Here is a 25,476-nt window from a genome sequence, read left to right as displayed (position 1 = left end):
AGTGAGCTAATGCCCCTAGATGCAGCCCTCGGGCAAAGACAGCAGAGATATGGGTGGATAAGTAATCAACTTTCTTATCCCTTGGGGAGCGGGTCACAGGAATGTTCCAGAATGTTTCCCCGTGGGATTAAGCCCTGGTGTCCCCCAGAAGGCTCTTGGTTATATACCCTTCATTGGCTTCCCGCCTTTCCCTGTCTCTTCAAGTGCTTCCTGGGATCTCCTCACCAATACATCACTTGCACCTAAATCCTTGTGTCTGGGTCTGATTCAGGAGAACTCAACCTAAGACAGTTGGTGCTGGAAGTTATTCTGGGAAACAGACCCTTGGGATGTAATTGTGGAATGGAATCACTCATTAGCCCCATGGTAACAAGACCCCATTGTTAGTCGTAAGTGGAGCTTTGAAAGATTCTAGCAGATTCTCCTCTTACTCAGCTTGTGAAGAAGGCTAATTTGCAGTGAGCGGGGATGGAGTCTGCTGGAAGGAAATGCATCAGTTTATGCGAAAGCTCTGGCAGGTCAGAGGTACAGTGGCGAAAGATTATAGAGTTGGTTAGTTGTTGAAGAAAATGACAGGTTAAGATGAGCCAACCATAAGCTTAGAACACACCGTGAAAGCCAGAAGGCTTCTAAGGCAGCATCTTTAGAATCCTCATCTACTGCAGCTGGAGGGCCAATCATGAACAACACCAGGCCTTGGACTGGCTTGTCAGGGTGTTGCGGTAACAAAAGAAGTTGGAGTCATACCCTTGGTGTGCCTCCTCTGGGGAAACGAGGGCCCCGACAAGAAGAGGGTGGAACCCTGAGATGGGAAACCTGGGGTGACGTGCCCTAGAACCTCAGGGCTGGCAAAAGGAGCCCCTCCCACGTGCTAAGGGAGCAGCCTCCTGTTACCTAGAGATTAGAGGAAGGCCTCCCTAGAGCCAGACCCCTTGCTAGACACTGTTTGCTAGATTCAAGCTTTGCTCCTGCATCTCCTCCTTGCAGCTGATTGCTGCAGATGATTGGGGTCAAATCTCAGTAAGGCTTAGGAAGTGACTAGTATCCCAGCTACAGGAAGGCAGGTATCATTCACAGGACCTGGTCTGATTTCTAATGGGCTCTCAGGTGAGTTCTGCCAGCTGTTCCATATACCACCTTGTTTATACTCTGAGGAACGGAGACATCTCGTCCCACCTTTGTGTTCAACGACTTCATGTTGGTGGCTTGAAACTGGCCATGGTGGGAGTGTGCACAAACTAAAAGTCAGCAAATGCCACGCATCCAAATCGAGCTTTTTTTTTTTTTTTTCTTCTCCCTCCTTAACCCGCTCCCCCTCCATTCCCCGCTCCTTCTCCTTCATAGAGAACTGGATCATCAGCATACCATTCTGAAACACAGACCATGGGAATAAGTTCCAAATGAGAAATACTGTGCAGCCACGGTGCCTTCTACTAGTTGTTATCGTCAGACCAAACTGCAAAACAGAATCAGAACGCGGCCAGGAGTTAGCCTGACACACAAGCCGGGCTTAACACAGAAGACCACGGCTCCAAAGAGCACCAATGAGCTGCCTGAGTTGCCTGTGCCACTATTGACCAATCACAATTAGGCTCTTCCAACCAATCACGATTAGGCTCTTCAACCAATCACGATTAGGCTCTTCCAACCAATTGGGATGAAGCACTTTTTTTTCGTTTTCCTATTAGCATATCGGACCTGAGTGGGAACCTGAGAGGGTACTTTCCTTATATAAGGTAAGGCTTCCCCCTTGTTCTGGTAGACTGGCGTAACTGGTCTTGGGGGCGGGGGGCGGGTTGCGTGCTGTATCTTTTGGCTGCATTCTGCCTTGTTTTTGTGGTCAGGCCTAAGAACTCGAGTTGGGGGAACAATTCCGGGTGGGGAGAAAGAATGGTCCGCAAGTCTATTGGGCCTGTTTTGAGACTGACCTAGGCTGCTTATCTCCTAGTTCTGTTGTGGTCTACTCTAACAGGGGCTATGGGGGTGTTTTGGGTCTCCTGTTACCAGTTCTCACTCAAATCCTGAAAAGATCTAGGTGTTTTCCTTTCCTTGGTGTAGAATTACTGGAGCAAAAGTCTACGGGAACCTTTGGGAAACAATGAGGGGTAAGGGCACCTGGGTGGCTCAGTAGGTTAAGTCTCTAGCTCTTTGAGCTCGGGTCAGGGGTTCATGGTTTCGTGAGTTCAAGCCCCGTGTTGGGCTGTGGAGCCTGCTTGGGATTTTTCTCTCTCTGCCCCTTCCCCCACTCCCGCTTTCTCTCTCAAGAATTTAAAAAGAATTAGGTGTAGAGCTACACAATCTACTTGTATGGCATGTGGTAGGGTCCTTCCTCCATGTACTCTGCCTCTGAGAACTGGCTTCTAGAAACTGGGTGAAAGGTTACAGTTCTTCATTGTGGCTGCTGACACCGGCCTTTTGTTCATTTGCCCTTCACCTTTTTGGTTACATAGGCCGAGAATACCCATTCCGGCTTCCCCTGTCTGACCCCTGGGTGCACTATGGTCCGTCAATCCTCACCAAAAGCCCTTAGAGGCCCGAGGGTTGTCTCTCTACCTTGCTTCCCGTTATGGCAATTACTTTCACCTTTCCTAAATAGGCTAGTGACTCCACCTGGCCTCTGATCTTCCAGGTTAGAACCTGCCGCCACCCTTCCCCCACAGATAACTGAAGCCCAGATCTAATGCGGCACCTCCTTTCAGTCAGACTTGGCCTGCAGAAGTCGGCCACTGATGAGCTTCTCGGCGATGTTGGTGCCAGCCGTCCCAACTAACGGGTTCCTTACTCCATAAAGCAAGTGTCTGCCGTGATCTCACCAGGATTTGAGCCTTGAGTTATAAGAGTGCCACTCCTACCGTACCTTCGCCCTTATTTCCTGTCCCCTGACCCTGACTCCACACTCTCAAGATGCATTTCCATAGGTGTTCTCCTGGTCCCTCGGTGTGTAAACAGATGGTCACCTGGCAGAACCAACCTGGGAGTTGGTTAGAAATACAGAATCTCCGGTTCCTCCCAGACATTGAATCAGAATCTGTCTTAATGAGATTCCAGGTGATTTGTATCCATATTTAAGGATGGGAGGCTCTGTTTCAGAACTCTCTAGAGACTCCAGCGGAAAGTCTTCAGTTTCTTAGGGCTGGATAAACTCCCTTTCTCCCAATACCATTATCCCTATCCCGGTCATATTCCTTGTCAGTGATCGTCCCCAAGATCGTCAAGCAATAGCTGCGTGGTAGGCCCTTCATTATCGACCGTTTTTATAACTGCACATATCGAGCAGACAATGTCTTACCCTAGCTGACCCCGTTTCCACAGATATCTTTAAAAAGTAAACCATTTTTTTCCCATCCTGACCGGAGTCTATAACTTAATTGCTTTCACTTGCAGTGTTAAATCACCTTCCCCAGCAATCCCCACTTTCCTCAACTCCTCCACACTTGACTGCTTCTCCGCCCCACATGGCCGGGTTCCTTCCTCACCCTGCCCATACACCTTTGTCCACTTACTCGAGGGCTTCTGCTATTGTCAGAACGGCCAAAGACAACAATGCTTCAACTGGCAGGAAACAGTCTTCACACTCAGGATTTCCTATTATGTGCAGCCTTTTCCAGAAACACAATTGCATCTAAAAATAGAAACTGCCTGGATTTACCTTCATCTCAACACAATGACTCCACGGCCACTGTGACTGGCCTTGAATGAGGGCCAAACACTTTGAAACGCAGAGACGCTCTATCAATGGAGGTGAAGGAAGCTGCTTTCAGGGACTTCCAAGCGAGGGCAGGCAGCTGTTTACTTATTCCCCATTCTTTTGTTATTTTGCTTGATTTTTGCCAGTAAAGCTAGGGTAGGAGGAAGGAAAGAGAGGAAGACAAGGGGGCCATGGACCAAAAGGAAGGAATGCTGGGGAGAGGGCTAAGGAAGACCAGGAGGTGGGGGTGATAACCGCGGGGTGGAGGAGGTGACTCGAGAAAAGGAAAAGTGGCAGGTGTTTGCTTGAGGAAGAAAAGTGAACTGGAGAGGGAAGAGAGGAAAAGGGCTTCAGTATGATTTTCAGCGGTCTTTACGCAGCTGGAATGGTCAAGACTTTACAGCTGGCCCATGGTTTCCTGAAAGTGGAGAATGAAGAGAGCCACTTTTAATGTCGGTGCCAAGTTTGGTGTTGTGTATTTCCTTCTTTACAATTCCCTGAGTAGCATAACTGCCTTTGGGAAGAGAAGTTCTCACCTCTATCCTCATTCTCTTCTGTCTGTATGTGTTGAGGGAGCGGGGGTGGAGGTGGGGGAGGCCAAAACAGCATCTTGAAAGCTAGAGAGGTGCCTGTCCCATCAACCTGACACCAGAGAACATACACGGCAATTAAATTGTGTGGATCAAAACGCGGTTAAATGGAATTAGGCTCCTGTTTGAGAAGAAACCGCAGCCTGGGAATTAAGACCTGGGCTGGATATTGGAGGAGGTTATCCTGGAAGAGCGTTCCTAGTGATGATTCTAAGAGAACATTTTTCATGACCTAGAAATTCAGAAGCAAGCGGAGAACTGGTGGAAGTCAGGAAACAAATGCATTTGAAGGCACCTAGAGAGAAATAAGCAGAAGGCTGGGACTTTCTAGGGCCGGCAAGCTCTAATGGTGCAGGAGTGAAGCATATCTAGCCCCGGCTCGGCCCGTTACCAGCTGGGGACCTGGAAGTGCTGGCTTCTCTCCTCCAAGCCCTCAGGTGGCCCATCTGTGGAGCCGGGATGAGGACACCCATTTCATAAGGTGTTTGTGACTGTTCTGTGATTTGTGAATGAAAAGGTCCACTTCCCATTTGTTCAGGGGATTTATAGGCAGAGTCAGGATTCAAGAGATGCTAATAAAATAGCTTTGACCTGAAATCAGGCACTGGACCAGAGCAAGAAGGGGATGCTGGGGAGCCAAAATTAGCGAGCGTTCACATCAGACCTGGTGAATGAGCAAAGAAAACTGGGGCCCTAAAGACTTAAAATATGTGAGAAGCGGAAAAATGGTGACTGTGGAGAAAGAGCCAGTTTCTTGTACATACTGTGTCTCAGGGCAACCAAAGAGCTGGAGGAAGTTTCTTCCTCTAGGAGCATTCCAGCTAGTGAACAAAGATAGAGTTAGAATTTAACTATCTTGTAACCCCTAATGGAATAAAGGACTGAGCTACTGATCAAGGTGTGAGTTAACAATCTATTTCCTCTCAGCCCTCCCATCCACCCTTCAGTACCTGCTCTGTAATAATGGATTGGACTCTTGAAGCATCTTTTACAATGAGTGCGATGTTAGGCTTTGTCAGTAGAGGGCGCAGGAGGGACGTCGCTGGAGGAGGGGGGCTTCTCTCCGTCCGTGTCTGAGTATTTTTCCTGCTCTAGCTGCATGGCCCCTCAACAGTGATTGCTCTGCTTCAGCCATGTGCTTAGGATGTGCAGTCCCTCAGAGACCTCAGGGCCCCAGCCTGGGCCCAGTGACCACCTTCACCTCAGCACTTGTGATGTGGACGCTGTGCGTTCCAGGCCTCCCACCGCTGCAGAGCCCCAGCTCCCCTTGTGCGCTCTTCTCCACCATCAGCTACCCTGGGCCTGAGAACATTGCTTCCCACCGTCCTCCCAACGTAAATGCTGCACAACAGGCCTTCCACCCATAGTGGCATCCTGCTATCTTGCTTGGATGCAAGCAAGCATGGGTTCTTTCTGGCTTGCCTGATGACTGTGGACTAGCTCTGGTGGGGAAGCCCAGTGAACTGAACTTCCTTCATCTAGTGTGCTGCAACCGGAAGTTGGAGCCCCAGCCTTCAGGGAACCCCACTTCTAATCTCCTTTTACCAAGACCTAGGGTAACATGTAGAGATTTCTACTTTTTCATAGTTGCTCTCATATCATAGTTAACTTTTTATATTCCCCCCCCCCCCCAATATTTGGATTCATGTGTGATTTCTGTTTCCTGGGTGGGCCCAGACTAACACAGTCAGGAATGGCTGCTAACCTCACAAAGAGACAGCTAGAGTCACCTGGCCTTGTTGGAAATATACAACATACCTATAAGGTATTCTTGTCAAAACCTCCATCTTGAATAATATAAGAAAGCCTTAGATACAAATACTCAAGAAACTCAAAGTTACAGGAACATGTTAAATGATACTATCAGATCCAATCAGCAACATCCAGGCTGTGGAAAACTCTAAGGAAAAATAACCAGAATTCAACAAATAAGAGAAAGAATCTACAAATTAAAAGAGACTTGCAAGGCCTATTAACCAATTAAAATTCATAGGCCTTCTTTGGGTCTGAATTCACATTGTTAAAGATTTATGAGAATAGGAAATTTACTGGGTATTTGACCTTGAGGTGTTTTTTTTTGTTTGTTTGTTTTTGTGTTTTTAAATGTAAGAGCTAATGAAGGAAATGTGAACACTGGATGGTTAGTGATATTAAGGAAATTATTTTTCTTTTTGGATATGATTTGGATATTTTTAAGAGCTCTGATCTTTTAGCTTTACTTAAAAATGAAATGGTATGAGGGGTGCCTGGGTGGCTCAGTCGGTTAAGCGGCCGACTTCGGCTCAGGTCACGATCTCGCGGTCCGTGAGTTCGAGCCCCGCGTCGGGCTCTGGGCTGATGGCTCAGAGCCTGGAGCCTGCTTCCGATTCTGTGTCTCCCGGTCTCTCTGACCCTCCCCCATTCATGCTCTGTCTCTGTCTCAAAAATAAATAAACGTTAAAAAAAAAAAATGAAATGGTATGATATTGGGGATTTGCTTCAAAATAATCCATGTGTGTGGTACAAGTGGACGGGAGAATATATTGGCCATGAGTCAATAATATCAAACCTTGGTGGTGAGTACGTGAGCTCATTAAAAACATTTTTTTTAACATTCTTATAAATTGATAACAAAAAAGGCAATCTAATAAATATGCAAAGGGCATAAATAGACAATCCATGAGAGAAATACACATGGCTAAAAAAAACATGCAAATGTGCTCAATCTTGCTAGTACTAAAGAAAATGCAAATATAAAACAACAATGAAAGATCAATGAGATGATGGGGAAATAGTTACTTCTGTTAGTATTGCCATATTGAAGGACAGTCTGGCAGAATTTTTCAAAATGTAAGCTGTGCATTTCTGTAAAACCAATAGTTTTTCTTCTAGGTATATCTGTTCTAGAGAAATGGTCAAATATATGGACACAAATTTATCTATGTTGCAAAAATTTATTTATTGCAATATTTTTTTGAAATAGCAACACCCTAGAAGCAGACTAAATATCCACCAATAGGTGATTCACAAAAAGGAGTAGTTTAAACATGATAGATCCACACGATGAATCCTCTGTAGCCATTTAAAAAGAGATTTGTGAGCTGACATGGCAAAGGACTTCAAGACCTACTGTTTAGTGCAAAAAGCATCTTAACGGAGTAATGTGTTCCAATTGATTCCATTTCTATAAAAATAAAACTAAATTTACATGCCTAGGAAAAAACCACTTAGAATATGTCCCCTTACAAATGGCATATTGTTTGTATGTAAATGTTTACTTATATACATAAGACTTTATACATATTCTGTGTTGTTTTTCATAATACATTCATGGTGCTTATATAATTTAGTTTTCTTTATAAGTGCTTACTAACTTTGGCAAGAAATAAATCAATAGTGATCTGAGCATTAGTGATCCCTCCGTGGAGTGGGAACATGGTGGGTTCCTCCCCAGAGGCTATGCCCACCTATCTGCCTGGTCCCGTCAATACATAGGTAACCAGCCAAGTTTTAAGATCTAGGAAACACTTGTTTGAGTTTTCTATCTAAAAGTGTTTCCTCAAATGTGTCTTGTCCTAGGGCTTCAAGGCCAGAAGAGACTTGCAAGTCAAGCTAGTCCAGTTTCTGATTTTTAAGGATGAGAAAGCTGACGTCCAGGGAAGCTAAGGAAGTTCTACCCAAGGCCCCCCGGCTATTTGGTATTTAAAAAAGTCTCTTGCAAAGTACTAGCAGGCCAACCAGGAAAGCATTCCCAGGAAATCTCTGAATGTTTGGGAACCATGAGGAAGTAACTAGGGAATTATGTGTTCAGGACAAGCATCCAGATTAGAATTCCTGCAAAGTTGCTGACAGCCATGTATGAGTGACCGGCATCCAGTGGTAAATCACCAGGATCAGGAGAATGAATCATCCCAGGCTTTGTTCTTTGTAGGACAGCACATTTTTCTCTGGCTCTCTCTGTTCTATATCAGGGGATTGTTTCCACCAGGGTCACCGGGCTGAAGGACCCACTAAATCTGGCCTCATTCCTGTTTTGGCAAGCGGCCATGGCCAGGGTGATGGAGGAGTGTTTACACATGTCAGATCCCAGGAACATTTTCTCTGTTCTGTCTGATAAAGCCCAGAGTCAGATAGGCAGTGGCGAAGAGCACTGGACGAAGCGTCTGCTTGCCTGGGGGCTGGTTTCTGCTCTGTCCTGAATCCAGCTGTGGGAGCTTGAACTGGTCATTTAAGGCTTTCTAAGCATGCACAGTAAACAGGTTAGACGGGATTCCCTAGCTCTCCTGTGTCCGGAACCTGCTTTGGGATGAAAGTAGCTTCCAGCCTGAGTACCTCTGTTCAAAATGTGTTCTCTCAAGCAGAGTGAGCAAGTACAGGTTTTATAGCCATGATTAGTGTTAGAAGCAAGTCCAGATAGAAAAAGAATCCGTGTTGACATCCCCACCCTATCCAGGCAGAGCAAGTAGGTTCATCTGGAGCCAGCTGTTTGTAGTGGTTACCTGGAGCACTGTGTTGAGAAGGATCTGAAGGAAAGCTGAGCTCAAGGAAGAGCGTTCTCTGACCCGTGAATGATGTCCACCATGGGTGAGGAGGGTGAGGGCACACTGTATTTTTGCTACCCTGCACCTAATTACCGTATTTCGGTTCCTACAGCCATGAACCCGTGAACCCAATACAAAGCAGGAAAATGCATGTGATAAACCTTCCTAAAAAAAATTCAGGAAGCTGGCTCATTTGGGATATAATTAACAGATAAGTGGGGAATCAGGAAGCCTGGGTTCTGTTCTTTGGCCTGTCACTAAATAACTTCTAATCTCAGAGAAAACCAGTATGTTGGGATATTGATGTGGGGATCCCTATGTTCTGGCCCTGTTGTGGGTTGAGCCATGATAAGAAAGGCCACTAAAGGGTCTTTGGGAGCATGGGTGGCATATAGACCACCAGCCCTGATGGTCCTGCAGCCATAGAAGTGTTTCTTATGGGCGGTTCGGCCCAGTTTTGTCTTATTTTAATTAGTGCTATAATTGTACAACATTAAAAAAACATAAGGTGAGTTACAGAGGTTTCCATTAGGATATGTAAAAAAGGGCAAAAAAGGAGACCAAGAGAAAATTACCTGTATTCCTATCTCTCAGATCCAACATTTGACATCTCTCATATTCCCTTGATCTGAAGAGAATCTGATGTAAATATCTTCTATGATAACTGATAGATTCACTTTTTTTGGCTCCTGTTTAGGAAAGTGAACCACAAACCAAGTGAATGTTGTATATTAAACATTCATTAAAGAATAATAATTAGTACAATTAGTTGGTAATCATTTCATGCTGTTTTTATTCATGACTAGGGCCAGGTGAGGGTGACACTGTTTATGCCATCATTACTTCTAAATTTGCGTATAAACTTGAGGCAAACCAGGCTCTGTTTGAAATTACATGTAGAAGTGTGTGAGAACCAGAAAGTAACACATAAAAATGAACTCTTTTTAAAATTTTTATTTGATGTTGCTAAGTTATCTTACTCAATAAAATAAAATGAAAATCACTTGCAAGTGTGAAGGAAAGCCCTAGGATGGTTTTCCAAGGCAGCGTGAAATAATACTACAGTGTCTGAAACCTATTGTCAGGCTGGAATCCTGGCTCCCCCAAATGATGAGGATAATGGTTCTACTATTTCATAGGATTGTTGTGAGGGTTAATTGAACTAACACATGCGTGATGGATAATTCATGTATCGACTTGACTGAGCCACATGGTGCCCAGGTATTTATTTGGTCAAACGTTGTTCTGTGTGTCTGTAAGCTTGTGCTGAAAGAGCTTAACACTTGAATCAGTAAACTAAGTAAAGCAGGTGGCCTTCCCTGACGTGGGTGGGTGTCCTCCAATCCATTGAAGATCTCTCTCTCTCCCTGCCTGAACGTCTTGAAGCTGGGACATCAGTCGTCTTCTGCCTTCAGACGCAACTTGAACTAGAACTATACCCTTGGCTCTCCTGGGTCGCCTGCTTGCCAGATGCAGACCTTGGGATTTCTCAGTTTCCATAGTCACGTGAGCCAATCTCCTTAATCTTTTTTTACACATATGTGTGTGTATATCCTATTGTTCCTGTTCCTCTGGAGAACTTGGACTAACAACCTGTCAAGTCCTTAGGACAGTGTCTACCATACACCAAGCACGATGCATCACGTTGGACCAAACATGAAGTTAATTGCTGCTGCATGGAGGGCTGTCTGGGAAGATCCTGCTAGGACTGAGAAGAGGAGTTTTCTCCTAGGCAAGAAATACAATGCAACAACAAATCCCAGAAATTTCTCAAGTCCAGAAGATACGCTACGGAAGCTGTGGTTCTGAGCCTCTCCCCCTCTCCCCCTCTCCCCCTCTCCCCCTCTCCCCCTCTCCCCCTCTCCCCCTCTCCCCCTCTCCCCCTCTCCCCCTCTCCCCCTCTCCCCCTCTCCCCCTCTCCCCCTCTCCCCCTCTCCCCCTCTCCCCCTCTCCCCCTCTCCCCCTCTCCCCCTCTCCCCCTCTCCCCCTGCACAGCACACCATTGCCAGAACACTCTTTCTAAAGCGCTCTTTAAATGCTACCAGCTCATCGAGGGTGAACTCCTTCATTTATCTCACACATACGTATTGAGGTGTTGGGCTTGGCCCTGGGGATACGACAGTGAGTGAAATAATAACCACATTCCTGTCCAGGGAGCATACAGCCTAGGGAGGGAGCCAGACACCCATGCATACATGTACCTCTCCAGGCTCCAACTGATACAGCACAACAGCAACAGCAACAAAAGAACTTGGTGTTGCGGAGGGGATTGTGGGGGAGACCCTAATTCAGAAAGACTTCCTGAAACTCCCTTTACCTCATCCCCTCCTCATGCCAATGCACCACTTTGATTTAGGTTTGATGGGTTTAGCATAAATTCACTTATTTGACTTACGGATACTATGGGCACTCACCCCAGGGAGGTCTCTGCAAGTAGAGGAACGCAGCTTTCCAGCACATGACCTCCTTTGCCCCCAAATGACCCACTCAGGTACGGAGTGACCTAGACTTTAACTTGGATTCATCTTCTAAGACCGCCTTCCTGCTCCCCTCATCCTCTCCCCTTCTCCCCCGTCCTCAGCATCACTGGGGTGTACCTACTCTGCCTTTGCCCTTGCTATTTCTGGATGTTCCCCTTCTCCCTGCTGCTCAGCCAAACTCCTCCCTGGGATCCAACCCTAAGTGCAATAGGAGAGGAAAAAAGGAGGGGCCAGCACAGGCTGAAAACTTTAAGAAACAATCGAGGGTTTACTTTGGACCTTGAAGGATGCGTGGGATGTAGGATTTAGCTAAGAGAAATGCGGAGAAGCAGGGCCTGCATTTGGAGAACATTGGAAGAGGTGACGGATGCTGCCAGTGACCGAAACTGAGCCATTTGAGTGGTCTGGGAGAGCCGGAGAAGGTGGACCATTAACATGGCTAGGCAAGTCAGGGTCCTATCATGAAAAAACAGGCATTGTGCCTGCCCTCAAGGAATTCTCTATTAATTGGAAATTCCAGAAGAAAAAAACAATTCTCCTTAATAACTCCTCATGCCCAGGCACAATTTGGGGCACAGCATAGTTTCCAAAGTTCAATACCAGACTGACTGGCTGAAATTCTTTTGAACTCAGTTGAGAGCCGACTCCAAACCTTTCCATCTGCTGACTCCTCCTTTGTACACGAAGACCACATTTTCCATTTGCCTTAAAACAGCTGAACATTTTTGCTGCATTACTGAGGCCACTTTAATTTATCACTTTGTTTTAAAGAACCACACCATCCAAAAATAGCACAAAATTACTCCTGTTTGAGGGTGGACGGTACTGCAGCTTTACATGAGACATGTAATCTTCCATTGATGGGGCCAGCGTGAATATAGTCGCGATTTTCTGCACGTTCTAACGGTTACAATTGGGAGCGGCTCAGTTTTTGTGCAGCAAGTTATATGTTGGTTTTTGTTTTGTTTCGTGTTTGGGTTTTTTGTTTTGTTTTGTTTTGTTTGTTTTGCCACCAGAACCACCAAAGGATGTCTGAGCAGCCACAGGGAGAAGCTGGGCAGCTGGGGTCCAAACTCCTCCCTTGTCCAGGCCCAGGCAGGCTCGGATATTTTAAAGAGTCGACTTACCAAACCTTCTTTCTCCCAGCTTTCCACAATGTCATTTTGCGTCTCTACTGCTAAAACATTTGGTTTTACGTTGGATTTCGTATTGTAAGTATATGAGAACATAGTTTAGGATTTCACTGAAACCTGGCAGATAAGTTAAAGGGGCAGTGTTCTGAGAAATAGAAGTCAGTGCTGGTCTCTCCAGAAATTTGGTTGGGATTAATTGTGATTTTTCTTATTTTTACGATTATAGTTTCTCCTCCCTCACCCCTTGCCTTGCACCACCCCTACGCCCCCTGCCATGTACATAAGAGGGACTCATTTTAGTGTCTGTCTTGAAAATCACCATAATGGAATATATATGAGGATTAGGCATAGAAATGTCAGGCCTTATTAAGTCTCAGTAGTCAAACTCGCTCTTGTGTTTCCCATTACCGCTCCAGTCTTTGAGACTTTCCAGAGAGGAAGAATTCTGTGAGTCCCATAGGAAATGCAGCCCCTCCCCCAGATTTAGCAGAACCTCGTCTGGGGTCAGTCATTATTGGAAGACTGTAATGTTTTCCACTTTTGTTGACTTTTAGAAAATTCTATTTCAGAGGAGACCTTTGGGAGATTCATGTAATCAAATTCTGCCAAGGAGGGGAAAGTCTAGCTGTTAGTGTATTATTAAATGCCCTGTATAACCACGGAATCTGGGCATTCGTAATCCCTCTCCCCAAGGAGCTCAGAGAGCTTTGGATACATTACTTTCTTTTATTCATCCTCACAAGGGACACGAAGAAAATGAGGGGGCTAGGCTCTAAACAGTCTTCCCGACATGCTCAGCTATCATAGCACCATGTTTATTTTCCATTCTGGACTTCTCTAAGGAGATGTGTGGAGACTTGACAAAGCTTAGAAGCAACCTAAAATAACTATCAAAGGTAGAGCCACCAGAATGTGAGCACTTGCCAGGGTTTAGAGAGACCCCTTTGGAGCAAAGCAATGACCTTGTAAGTCCACCTATGAGGAAGGAAAGGGGGCTCCTTACTTCATGGGAACAAGCACATGACTTCAGGAGCCTGGACACGAGCTCTTGGCCCAGGATGCACCTTGCTCGAAAGGGCGGCTCTCCCACCTTCTGCTGCCAAAGACCGTGGCTGACGCATCTCCCTGGCTGTCTTCCACTTTAAAGAACGAATCAGCTGATCAGCATAGACTCACCTTCCTGTGCGCTGCCAAGAAGTATGTGGGTCAGTGGGAGGTTCTAGTTGTAGGAGAGCTAGCCCAGGATGTGAACTATGGTGACTCCATATTGTACTTTGTGGCCAGAGTGACCATGCACACACTCTCAGGGGAAGAGTCAGATAGTCTCTAGGCAAGAAGTAAACCTTGAAACCTCTTTCCTTTGGGCATCTGTATTCCCTCAGAGTGTTGGAAACCTTAACACACACACACATAGCTTCCCCAGGCCTTTATTAGTCTACACCTTAGCTTTGCTCAAATCTGCTTTACAGAAAAGATTTTTTTATAATTTTTTAATGTTTCTTATTTTTTACAGAGAGAGAGCAGGGGAGGTACAGAGGGAGAGAGGGAGACATAGAATCCGAAGCAGGCTCCAGGCTCTGAGCTGTCAGCACAGAGTTCAATGCAGAGCTCAAACCTGCAGACCGCAGGATCGTGACTTGAGCCGAAGTTGGACACTTAACCGACTGAGCCACCCAGGTGCCCCTGTACAGAAAAGATTTAATGAAATGATTCCTGATGAGATTGTGTTGCTTCTCCCCAGGGTGTCTGCATTCGTAAAAGAACCAAACATGAGATCAGTGAGTAAAACTACTGTATACGAGGAATTGCAAGGCTGGTGGAAGAGGCATTTTAGCCATACTACACCCCTCCCCGAGACCTAGATTATCCCAGAAGTGTGGCTGATGCCTGTTCTACCTTCTTAGAAACGTGTGATGTGGAAAAGAGCAGAGACTAGTGTGGAGGTTTATCACGGGTTTAGCATCCGAGTGACTTGGGTGGGTGTTCACCTTTCTAGGTGTCAGTTTGAGTCTCTGCAGAACGAAGGCTAGGAGGAGGCCCCGGTCCACACCATTTCTTCCACCGTCTCCTCTCTTCCTCCTCCTCCTCCACCCTCCTCTCCCTCCTCCCTCACTGTTGGGGCCACTGTATAGATAAGAGTTTCCTCCTGGCCAGCTGTGTAAGCCAGAGTGGGAAATTGTGGCCTACTCCCAAGTCACCCCAGAATTTCTATGCAGGTTGAATTAGGAAGCAACAGTCTGGTGGAAGGGGTGGAGTTGGAATGCGTTGTGCTTTACGTAGGACGGTGTCCTCCCTGCCTGTACCCAAGCTGTGCGTTGGCTCCAATACTTACCAGCTGATCCCCAGGATACCTTATAGTCTGGAGTTTCAGGATTCAAAATGTCAGCCTCAACCCTGGGGTCTTCAGCCTCAACAGCTGCTTCAGGTTGCCTCTCTCTCCAGCCCTTCTGTGCTCTCTGCCTTCCCTCCTCTCCTGCTCTGCTTTCCCAGGTCAAGCAGGCTACAGAAATGCAGTCCCCTTTGGGCCCCAGCTGTTTGCCTGCCGGCCGTCTCTGTGTCACAGAGTTGGGAGCGGGAAGCCCTTCACATCCCAGCAGCCCTGACAGAGGCGTGAGGATGGGCAGGGCTGCTGCTGGGAAGGGAATAACTGAACCGGTTGTGGGGGAGCAACGTGCCTGAGAGATAGCAGGCAGGGCATGGGTGAAAATGCTAATAAAAATTTAAAATAGAACCTGCAGAACAGGTACTGCTCTTCTTGAGTCTGTTGGAGCCTACTGCCGAGATCAGAATGATCCCCATGGATGTCATGAGAGTGAGGAAGGCCACAGAGGGGACTGACCGATGCTGGCAACCGTGTGTGTTATTATAACCTTTTTGCAATGTTATTCTTCATCTGGACACCTGGCTCCATCTCAGATGCTATCCAGATGATTCATAATCTAATGTCGGCTTCAACACACATTTAAAGGTAACTAGACCAAGCATACATTATGTCAGGAGCTGCTCACCTGAAGGCCCCGCAGTTCAGGTCACCTGTATTGTCACTGGGCAACATGCTAATTATGCTACTAGAAGCTGAGGACACACGGTGACCACAGTGAGTTCCTTCCCTCCGCTCAGGGGCCGGGTGTACAGGCAGGCGATTTTAAAATGATCTGGGATGGAGCAGGAGCCAAGAGAGCAGGGAGGAGGGGCCCACTTACCAGAGCGGTGGGGCCTGGCCTTGGAAGATAAAATTCGAGGCCGGGCTTGCAGGATGAAAGGAGTTACCCAGGTGAGAGGGAGGAAGCGAAGGGCATTCCCAGCAGGGGGAGCTCTCCTTTTGTGCATTGGACCAAACTCAGGTGGGAGATGGAAAGGGGAAAGGAAGGGATCAGGATCAGCGAGCGGGAAGAAAAGGGATTGATTGCATCCTCTGACTTCTCTATTCTTCTCACTCAGCCCTGATTCCTGCAGAGGGCAAGGCACACTGAAGGAGGGTTTTTAGCAGCTTAAAAGAGGTAGAATAATATTGGAATATAGTTTCTAATAGCAACTAAACCAACAAAAACGCAACCTGCAAACAACATGAATGTCCAGGCATGGAAAACTAGTTACACAAATACAGTATACCCAGCTACCTTATGGACTGCATGTAGTCATTAAAAAGAATAAGATCTAAGGGCGCCTGGGTGACTCAGTCACTTAAGTGTCTGACTTTGACTCACGTCATGACCTCATGGTTCATGGATTCGAGCCCTGTGTTGGGCTCTGTGCTGACAGCTCAGAGCCTGGAGCCTGCTTCAGATTCTGTGTCTCCCTCTCTCTCTGCCCGTCCCCCATTCATGCTGTGTCTTTCTCTCTCTCTCAAAAATGAATACAAATGTTAAAAAACCTAAAAGAATAAGATAGCTCTCTGTGTGCAAACACAGAGATCTAAGAAACACTGTTAATAAAAAAGGAACATAAAAATATGCATAATTCTAACAGGTTCCCATTTATGTAAAGAGCTATGTGTTTTATTTGCATTTATGTATTTTCTGTGTACTTACCTATATATAGAAAAAGGTTCATAGAAAGATACTCAACTTCTGGGGAGGGGAGTGGGGTTGGAAGATGGCAAAAGAAAAGGGACTTTAACTTTTTATTTAATTCACTTCTGTATTATTTATATTTTTTACATGAGCATATATTGGGTAACTTTTTCTTGCCAGTGGGAGAAAAAGCAACTGAATCAAAAGCCCAAGTTCTTCCAAGAAGTCCCAGAAAGTGGTCTTTACTCCTTCCCATCACTCCCCAACATCACCTAAATCCAGGAGAAACTGAGATGCCCCAGAAGCTCACCTCTGCAAGTGCCATCATGAATAATGCCAACACCAAGAATCTGAGTAAGCAGTGTCCTAGGAGTACTGGACTTGTTTGCAAGCATCCTTATTGCTGAAGGGAGAGGGTTTATTTGATTTACTCTCAGGAGTTATTTTCCTAGTATTAAGTCACTCTAGGGAGACTTTTTGTGATTACCTATGAGTAAATAAAAAAGTGAAATTGCAATGAAAATAAATCATTAATCAACTTTAATGCTGACCTAAAGAATATAACCTAAATTCTAACATGAATGTAAATTATAATGTGTCAGAGGCTACTGGACCCAAGGATAATATTTTCTTAAATGTCTCCTCTTAAAAAGAAGGAAAAAAAAAAAAAAAGCACCTGGGTGGCTCAGTTTGTTAAGCGTCTGACTTGGGCTAAGGTCACGATCTCATGATACGTGGGTTTGAGCCCCGCTTTGGGCTCTGTGCTGTCAGCTCAGAGCCTGGAGCCTGCTTCGGATTCTGTGTCTCTCCCTCTTTTCTCTCTGCCACTCCCCTTCTCACATTCTGTCCCTCTCTCTCTCTCAAAAATAAACATTAAAAAAAAATTTTTTTTAATGTCTCCTCTTACCCAGTTCCCACCCCTACCCATATACCCCATGATTTCATTTGACCTAGTATAAAACCAACCACAAAACACAAGTATCTACCACTGACAATGCTTCAATAATAATACTGTTAGAGTACTTCCACCAACACCTGGTGGGCGTAGGGGGTCATTTACCTCTTTGAAATCTCCCTGCAGAAGCCTGTAGAAAATTTCAAGGGTAGGTGCTGTGTCAAATAAACCCAACCAGACTGTGAGGAGTCCCTGATTATCTGCGAAATTCTTTTCCTGGACCTCTGGTTCAGGTCAGATCTAGAAAGAGCCTCTGGCCTTCTTAACCCTCAATTTGCCAGGGATAGAAAATGGCCGTCAGTAACAGAACTTCCTCCTGACTCTAGAAACCGGAGGCTGCAGGCTATGATGGCTTTGCCATTGTTTAGTTCGGTAGGTCAGGTCACTTAACCTGCTTAAGCCCCCATTTCCGCACATCCACACAGTTTCTATGCCAGAGAATGTGTTTAAGCTGTGTGTGACCCTCGAGGGAAACACTCTGAAAGTAGAAGAGATTCTCTACTGGCAGCAGAGAGCCTGGCAGTCACACACCAGAGCAAAGCAATCTGTAGAACTGTTTTCTTTTGCATAAAGTGTTCTCTAAATGAAGCACTAGGGGTAAGGATGTTGCCCCTCCTAAGCCTGGAGATCCCCAAGTCCAAAGTTGTTGAAGTCGGAGGTTTGTAACTGGGATCCGAGGACATAATTGCAGAGGGCTCTTCAATTAGTTGGATGCGGGGCACAAAAATCCGTCTTCATTTTTACTAACCTCTTTCTGAAACTCATTAACTCTTTTTATATGTGCTCACAAACCACAGCAGTGTTAGCGGTCGGTACCTGTGACTTAGCCACCAATAGAAATTACAGATAATTTTAGGGCGCCTGCCTGGCTCAGTCGGTTGAGCTTCCGACTTCGGCTCAGGTCATGACCTCCTGGTCCGTGAGTTCGAGCCGCGTCGGGCTCTGCTGACAGCTCAGAGCCTGGAGCCTGCTTCACCTTCTGTGTCTCCCTCTCTCCCCCATTCATGCTCTGTCTCTCTGTCTCAAAAATAAACATTAAAAAAAATTAAATTACAGATAATTTTATAGAACATGACAATTGTCCCATACATCTTTACTGCTTAATAAAGAAGCATATATGGGGCACCCGGGTGGCTCAATCGGTTAAGTGTCCAACTCTTGGTTTCGGCTCAGGTCATGATCTCCCGATTTGTGGGTTCGAGCCCTGCATTGGGCTCTGTGCTGATGGCACAGAGCCTGCTTGGGATTCTGTCTCCCTCTCGCTCTGCCCCTACCCTGTCCGTGCTCGCTCTTGCTGTCTCTCAAAAATGAACATTAAGAAAATTTTCTAAAAAGCACATACATTATTATATCATCGATTTTAAAAAATATTCCAATAACGATTTCAATACAACCAGATTCCTGTATGACCCATGTGTTTTCTTTTACTGTTTTATTTAAAGACCATATTCTGAGAGGGCTCTCCATTAACTTCACCAGACTGCCAAAGTGGTCCATGCCCAATAAAGATTAAGAACCTCTGCTCTAAGTGGGGTTAGAATGGGGCTTGTAAATGTTCCTAAAGGTCTGTGTCAATGTCACTTTATTTACACATTCCTGAGATTCAGCCTCGAGCTCATTGAGCTCTTCCTAACCAAATATGCTGAGGAAGAAGCTGCATCTGTATAAACATCATCCAACTAAAGTGTCAGGTTTCCTCCTCTTCTTCGCAGTTGTTTGAAGCCAACAGCTAATGGCATCAGAAGGATCAAATATCCTGGATAGCTGCATGAAGAGAGAGGAACGTCTATGGAATTACAACCCAGGCATTTCGTTTTAACTCTGCTAACTTGTTTGCTTCGCCTAGAATTAAGCACAACCAATAAGTGTTCTGAAAATGAAAGAATAAGTCACAAACTCATAAGTTGCTGGTTTAATTTCCTCCACAGGGAATTAAGGCATAACCTAATACCTGCTTAACACTTTGATTATGAAGAGTCACGCTTCAGCTCTAGACCAGGCATGACAAATGGATTTTACCCTGACCTGATCAAGTTACCATTGAGTTAGGAAGGGTTCTGAGGCCATCTCCAGGCTTAAGGAGGGAAAAGGTGCTGTGGTTGATTGCCGATGTCTGCTATGGTAAGAGGATGTAGCTACGTGCGTGTCCTGTGGTTATCCTCAGTCGGGTTTTGACTGCTACCAATGTCCACCTTTACTTTAGACCCAGATAGAAATACATTCTTGAACATTCCTTTGGTGTCCCCTCTCTGTCTGAAGAGAGAGGGGAACCTCCATTCCTACAACTATTTTGCCAACTGATTTAAGTTGATGAACAAAAACGGGGCTCCTGGGTGGCTCAGTCGGTTGGCTGTCTGATTTCGGCTCAGGCTATGATCTCACAGTGCGTGGGTTCCAGCCCTACATCAGGCTCTGTGCTGACCGCTCAGAGCCTGGAGCCTGCTTCAGATTGTGTCTCCCTCTCTCTCTGGCCCTACCCCACTCGTGCTCTGACTCTCTCTCTCCCAAAAATGAATAAACGTTAAAAAAAATTTTTTAATTAAAAAATAATAAAAATAAATTGATGAACAAAGAGCATTAAACACAACATGACGTTGCATAAAACCGTCTGGGATGCCCCAAAACAATAGACCACAATTGATAAGGGGAATTTATTTAAAATAATTAATTTGAAAGCAAATGTGATTTCTGTGCTTCCCTCCTACTTACGGCTATCATAAAGTTTGATCTCCTCACTTTTGTTCAGAAACACTTCCCCAAATCTAATGCATACTGACCCCATTTCCTTGGCTTTGTTTCTTCTGTAGGCCATGATGGGTAGGGTTAAAGCCACCTTGCATTTACAGAGGCCTCTGGCTTTTGCAGAGCTGTTTCTAAAACACTCTCTCCTGAGGCATCTCTCAGCAGGCAGGAAAGCTCGGTTGTCATCATTAATCCCATTTTACAGATAAAGAAACTGGGGCTCCAAGAATTCAGGTGACTTTCCCAGAATCTTTTTGTCAGCTCGGTGCTCTCTGAACAAGCTGTTACCTTCCAGTGTCTGTCTGTTTGCTTATATCAGGGTCTCCTAAAGAAAGGGAATCTTTTAAAAGGAGAAAGAAAACAAACCAACATTCCTATCTGCTGAAAATCTACTGTCATCTACTTATCAACTCTTCCCATGTTGGCCAGGCTAGAGGTGACAGTTCTGGTTTTCTTTATCTTTCCTCCTATTTTAACAGATTTTAAGGAATCTGTTTAACAATTTCCACTTCCTGCTGCCACCAGTCCAATTTCAACTAATGGGCTCCCAAGCCAGGATTTTAGTACAGCTCATCAGGCATCCTAGTTTGTGATTTTTGTTACTTTTTTGGTTTGTTTGGCTTTGTTTTTTATTAGAAATGATGAGATCGGCAATTTGTCCGCCATGGAAGTATTGACTGGCTGGGAAGGGCTGTTAGTTTCTGCCAGTTAAAATACTCAAGAAAAGAAGATGGGTTGGGTTTGCCGGATTGCCTTAAATGAAACTGATTGGGGTGGTAGTTCACCAAGTAATTCATGGTTCCTAGTAATCTTACTAGACCAGTGGGTGGGACCCCTGGCCCAACTTTTGTCCCAGCAGCTAGTACAGCCCTCTGGTCTCCTTTTACCCTCTCCACAGCCTTGGGCTCCAGCTGCAGGAGAGAAGCGTTCCATGTTTCTTATCTCATACCTGCACTTGTGCACCAAACATGAGCCAGTCACCCTCAAGGAACTTACAAGAGACAGACGAGTTAAAGGGTTCTCCTAATTTAAAACGAAGAACTCTATGGATGCATTCGATGCCCCAGTCTTTGGGGCTCAGGGAAAAATCTGGAGGAAGGGTCATTAAGCTAAAACCTTTTAAAGAAGTGAGGAAAGTTGCATAAAAGGTGAGAAAGGCAAAAGAGTGAGTTCAGCGAAGAGGGTGATGCTCTGGAACAGAGAATGTAAGCTATGGGGTGGAGGTGGGGAAGTGGGAGCAAGGCTGGGGAAGTGGGAGCAAGGCTGGGGAAGTAAAAGTAAGCAAGGACCAAGATGAAAAATGTATCAAAATCATGCTAAGAATTTCGGGCCATATCCTGAGAGCAATGGGAAGCTGCTTTAATATTACTTTATAATGTCTGCTTTGGTTGCTCTATGGAGTTGAGGGGAATCAGACTGCAAGCAGGGAGAGCAACCTTGATCCAGATGAAGTGTTCTAATAGCCTGAAATACAGTAGAGAGCGTGGAGATGAAGAAAAAAGAACTCGGGACTCATCAGGTCAATATCCCAATGTTGTAGGCTGTTCTCTCAGCTCCCCTTCATTAGGTTACCATTTTGATGTTGTTGACTTTGAGCTGTTTTCCCTCATCAGGGACTGAGCCTAGAGAAGCTTCCTAGTTCGTAAGAACAGTGGTTGGTTAAGCCCTGTGAGTCTGCAGAAGGGTTCTTTTAAGGGTCTCAAGTGAAATGACCAAGTCCAGGGTTTGTAACTGTTTTTCATTACAGCCACGAGTTCTGATGGTAGAGGCTGAGACAGGTGTTGGAAGTTGACTTGAGGACATGCCAGGAAGTAAGGAAGCAGAGGAAACCATCTTGACAGAGACAAAGGTGAGCTTCATGGAGCACTAAATGTTCCTCTAGACCCCACAGTAACCCAAGAGGCTCAAAGCAGTCTGGTAGCTGGCATTTCTCTGCCTCTGCTTTTATGCCATAACCAACTACCAAATCCCTGAGTACCTCACAGCTTCTACTGCTTATGGCTTCTGCTTACCGCCTATTGTGTGTTGACCTCAATCTCCACAACTTGGCGATCCTAAACCTATATCTTTCCAGGATCTCCAAAGATAAGAGATCAACTTCCCTGATAGTTCAAGCAGAAAACTTCTAGAGAGAATTATTATTGGTTCTTTTAGGTCACATGCCTATCCCTGCACCAATCATTGAGGTTAGGGGGATAGGACACACATGTTGCCAGAGATTTAGAGCCCTATCTCAGCCACATGTTGGGGGGGGGGGGGGTGGGTAGTCTCCAAGAAAGTGGTGACCCATTAGCAACCTGAAGTAATATTTCCAAAAAGAAAAAAAGTGCCCTTGGCAGGTACTTTGGGCTTCATACCCTGTCCTGAAGATGATATTTTCCTAAATATAAGTAAATGCTTTCACAATTTCAAGTTTTAATTTCTTCTGCTAGAAGATAAGAATGTGTCAGATTGAATGTTAGCTGGTTTTTAGTCTCAAATCTGTAGAACCTTCATAGGAGTTTGGGGTGTGTGCAAAAAGGAACAGAACAAAGAAAACCTATTATACACTTTCTCTCCATCAAGCATCTTTTAGTAACAAACAGTACCAGTTGTGTTTCTTTGGTTGCAAGCAACAGAAATCAATACCGGCAAATCTAAGCAAAGTAAAATTATTGGGAGAATACTGAAAGGAAACATGGGGGCTTTGAAACAGGAATCGTGGGACTGGCAAGCCTTTACAGAAGGAGCAGTGTGTCAGAGCATGCCACTGGGATGAAAGTTCCAGATGCTCAGGTAGATGGTGAAATTATAAAGCAAAGCAAGAAAATCATTTTCACGAAAGTTGGGATAATAGTTACCTCGAGAAGTAAAAATAGGATTAGCCTATTTAGAAGTAAAAATAGGATAGGGCCCAGTGCAAAATGCAGAATCATTTCTTCAAAGATTATAGAGTTTCAAGATGGCAACTGCAGAGCATTAAACGAAGCCCCGGACGATTCTGAGCATGAAGTCCTGTGTGGCTGCACAGGTTGCCACACCCATGGAGCCATCCCTGAGCGAGGAAGAGGGTTTCAATTGGTGAGGGGCACATAGAAGGCTTCAGGAGGCAAATAATCCTGACAGTGGTGCTACATGACACTTGCTTTCAATTACTTGTAAACCTTTCATATGGTTTTATGCACTCTTCCCGGAGTGTTGTTAATATTTCACAATTAAAAAATAAGACCCTACCTCCTGTCCTGTGTCAATCCTACAACATTCAATACACTAGGGGAAAGAGTCTGAGTGGCCAAGTTCGGACTGCTGGCTGCCATAGAGGAATAGTCATCGAATAATAGGAACAAAAAGAGAAGGCAAGCAAGATCAAGATGAAGAAGAAAGACAAGTACTTAGCAGTTACTCCATGTTTTAGATGCTATTCTGAATTCTCTCCTTACACATTTGTTATTACCCTAGGAGACAGGGACCTCCCCTTTCAGCTTCCAGAGTGGACAGTGGCTGCTTGAACTTACAGACTGCTAAAGTCTCATGCTGTGAGAGAGAGAGAATTCCCTAAAAGGGAAGTTGGGATACAGCATTGTCGTGGGTAGCTGAGAAATGCCAAAATCCACCACGCACATCAAATAAGAAAAGAGGGCTTTACTACAGGCTATTCTTTTTTGCATGTAACAACCATTTGTTGGTTTCCAAAGTTGAATGCCCTCTGCTAGCTAACAGAGAAAAAAGTTGAACAAGACCGTGACCTTCAAGTGACTATAATATATCACTAAGAAAAGGGGGGGGGGGGGAGGGAAAACACCTCTAAGGAAAATTCACTTACACAGAAAGAATGTATGAGTGTTGGGCATGTCCGGGGCCATCAGTATCACACACGTTGCATTCCCAAGGTAGCTTCAGCCCTGCAGAGATGGACTCAGAGACCTAACCCCTGTAAGATGCCATCTCTTCCACAATGCATCTGCCCTCAGAGTTAACCTGGCCACAGACATCACTGCTTTCTTGCCAAGACTGGAACAGCTGAGGAGCACGACTATACACATTAGATTCACGGAAATGCAAGGCTGCCAAGCGGGGGGCTCACGAAGAGGGAGAAATCTGGAAATGCCATTAGCAACAGATGCAGCCCAGCATGCATGTCTGGGGAGGCTGGCTACGGCCCTTGGGACCAAGGCAGATTCATCTTGGATCATGACAGCCACTCCAGACCAACCTGAAAATAGCGTGAGGGGGAGACGTGTCACACAGAAGGAGCCGGCAAAGCCGGGCAGCCAGCAGCCCTCCACATGCCCCAGAGCAGAGCAAAGAGGCCAGTTGTTGGACACAAGGGTTCAAGGCCTTGGAGGCTCTCTGACCTAATGTTTGAATTAGGAACCCGATATCCTCCCTCTACCATTTCGCCTTGGGCAAGTTACTTCACCTCTCTCTGCCTTGTTTCCCATCTGCAAAATGGGGGTGACCCATTCTAGGGTGGTTAGGACCAAATGAGGGGATACATATACAATGGCCATGGTGACTATTGTTAATTTTGTCCTACATAAAATGGGGGAATGAATGAAAAGATCTCTAAGTCCCTTTCTAATTGTAATATTCGGTGACAATCTTAAAGCAAAAGTACTCATGACTTTGAATTTCTATTAACAGAAATAATGTTCGATTGAAGGCACTGTCTCTGTGTATATTTTCACTTCTGTTTTTCTGCCTATTAAAAATCTCTGATGATATTCACGTCCTGGCTCATGCAAAAGACAACTATTTTAACCTAACCGCTGTGACATTTATAATTGGTGCAGCCAAATGTTGAATAGGAAGGAAAACTTGGAAACTTAATCTGTCTATTTTTAATCAGTCCTACCTTTGACAGAGAGTTCATTCAGGAAGGGCTGAACTGAGGCCGAAAGGGGCGCACATAAATGTGAACATGGTCACATGACAGGAGAATTCTAGATTTAGAAGTTCAACGTGGAGATTATACTTGCTGAAAATATTCTTAATGTATATTTTAGTGGTACATTGCTAACATTCTTTCCATATTTCCTAACCTCAGCTATTCCCTTTCCTCCACTGTGGTTAAGGGTAAAATTCGGGAACGGATAACTTTGAGAGAACTGAGGAGACAGGACTTTGCCTGTGGTCAGAAAAAAAAAAAAATCAAAAAGGGAAATTTCAGTTGCTTCGAAGCTGGTTTGTGAGAAGTCGGCGCAGGGGAAGGCAGAGGGAGGAGGCCTCTCTGGGGGCCCAGCTGAGGCTCCGGCTCCCCATTTGTCTTAATTTGGCTTGTGGTTCTACAGGCCCAGGGAAAACACAGACTTGCACTAATGTAGCCCAGGCAAAATATGGGAAGGGAAAAAGCTTAGACATTTTGTACAAACTACA

At 45.3% G+C, this 25,476-nt stretch overlaps 1 long non-coding RNA gene across 2 annotated transcripts; it reads left to right on the top strand.

Annotated features, from left to right (window-relative positions):
- Positions 1 to 429: 429 nt before the first annotated feature.
- LOC122198634 lies at positions 430 to 23,838 on the top strand. 2 transcript variants are annotated; one of them, XR_006193072.1, is made up of 5 exons: positions 430 to 525; positions 1,345 to 1,736; positions 16,605 to 16,778; positions 21,869 to 21,970; positions 23,560 to 23,838. It is a non-coding gene; the product is annotated as an uncharacterized LOC122198634 (long non-coding RNA). The 2 variants fall into 2 exon arrangements; XR_006193073.1 differs by lacking the exon at positions 430 to 525 and adding an exon at positions 1,007 to 1,107.
- Positions 23,839 to 25,476: the final 1,638 nt, after the last annotated feature.

Source organism: Panthera leo, chromosome C2 (assembly GCF_018350215.1).
Source record: "Panthera leo isolate Ple1 chromosome C2, P.leo_Ple1_pat1.1, whole genome shotgun sequence".
Taxonomy (NCBI): domain Eukaryota; kingdom Metazoa; phylum Chordata; class Mammalia; order Carnivora; family Felidae; genus Panthera; species Panthera leo.
Note: the sequence above shows the minus strand (reverse complement) of the source record. Positions and strands in the feature narration are given on the sequence as shown.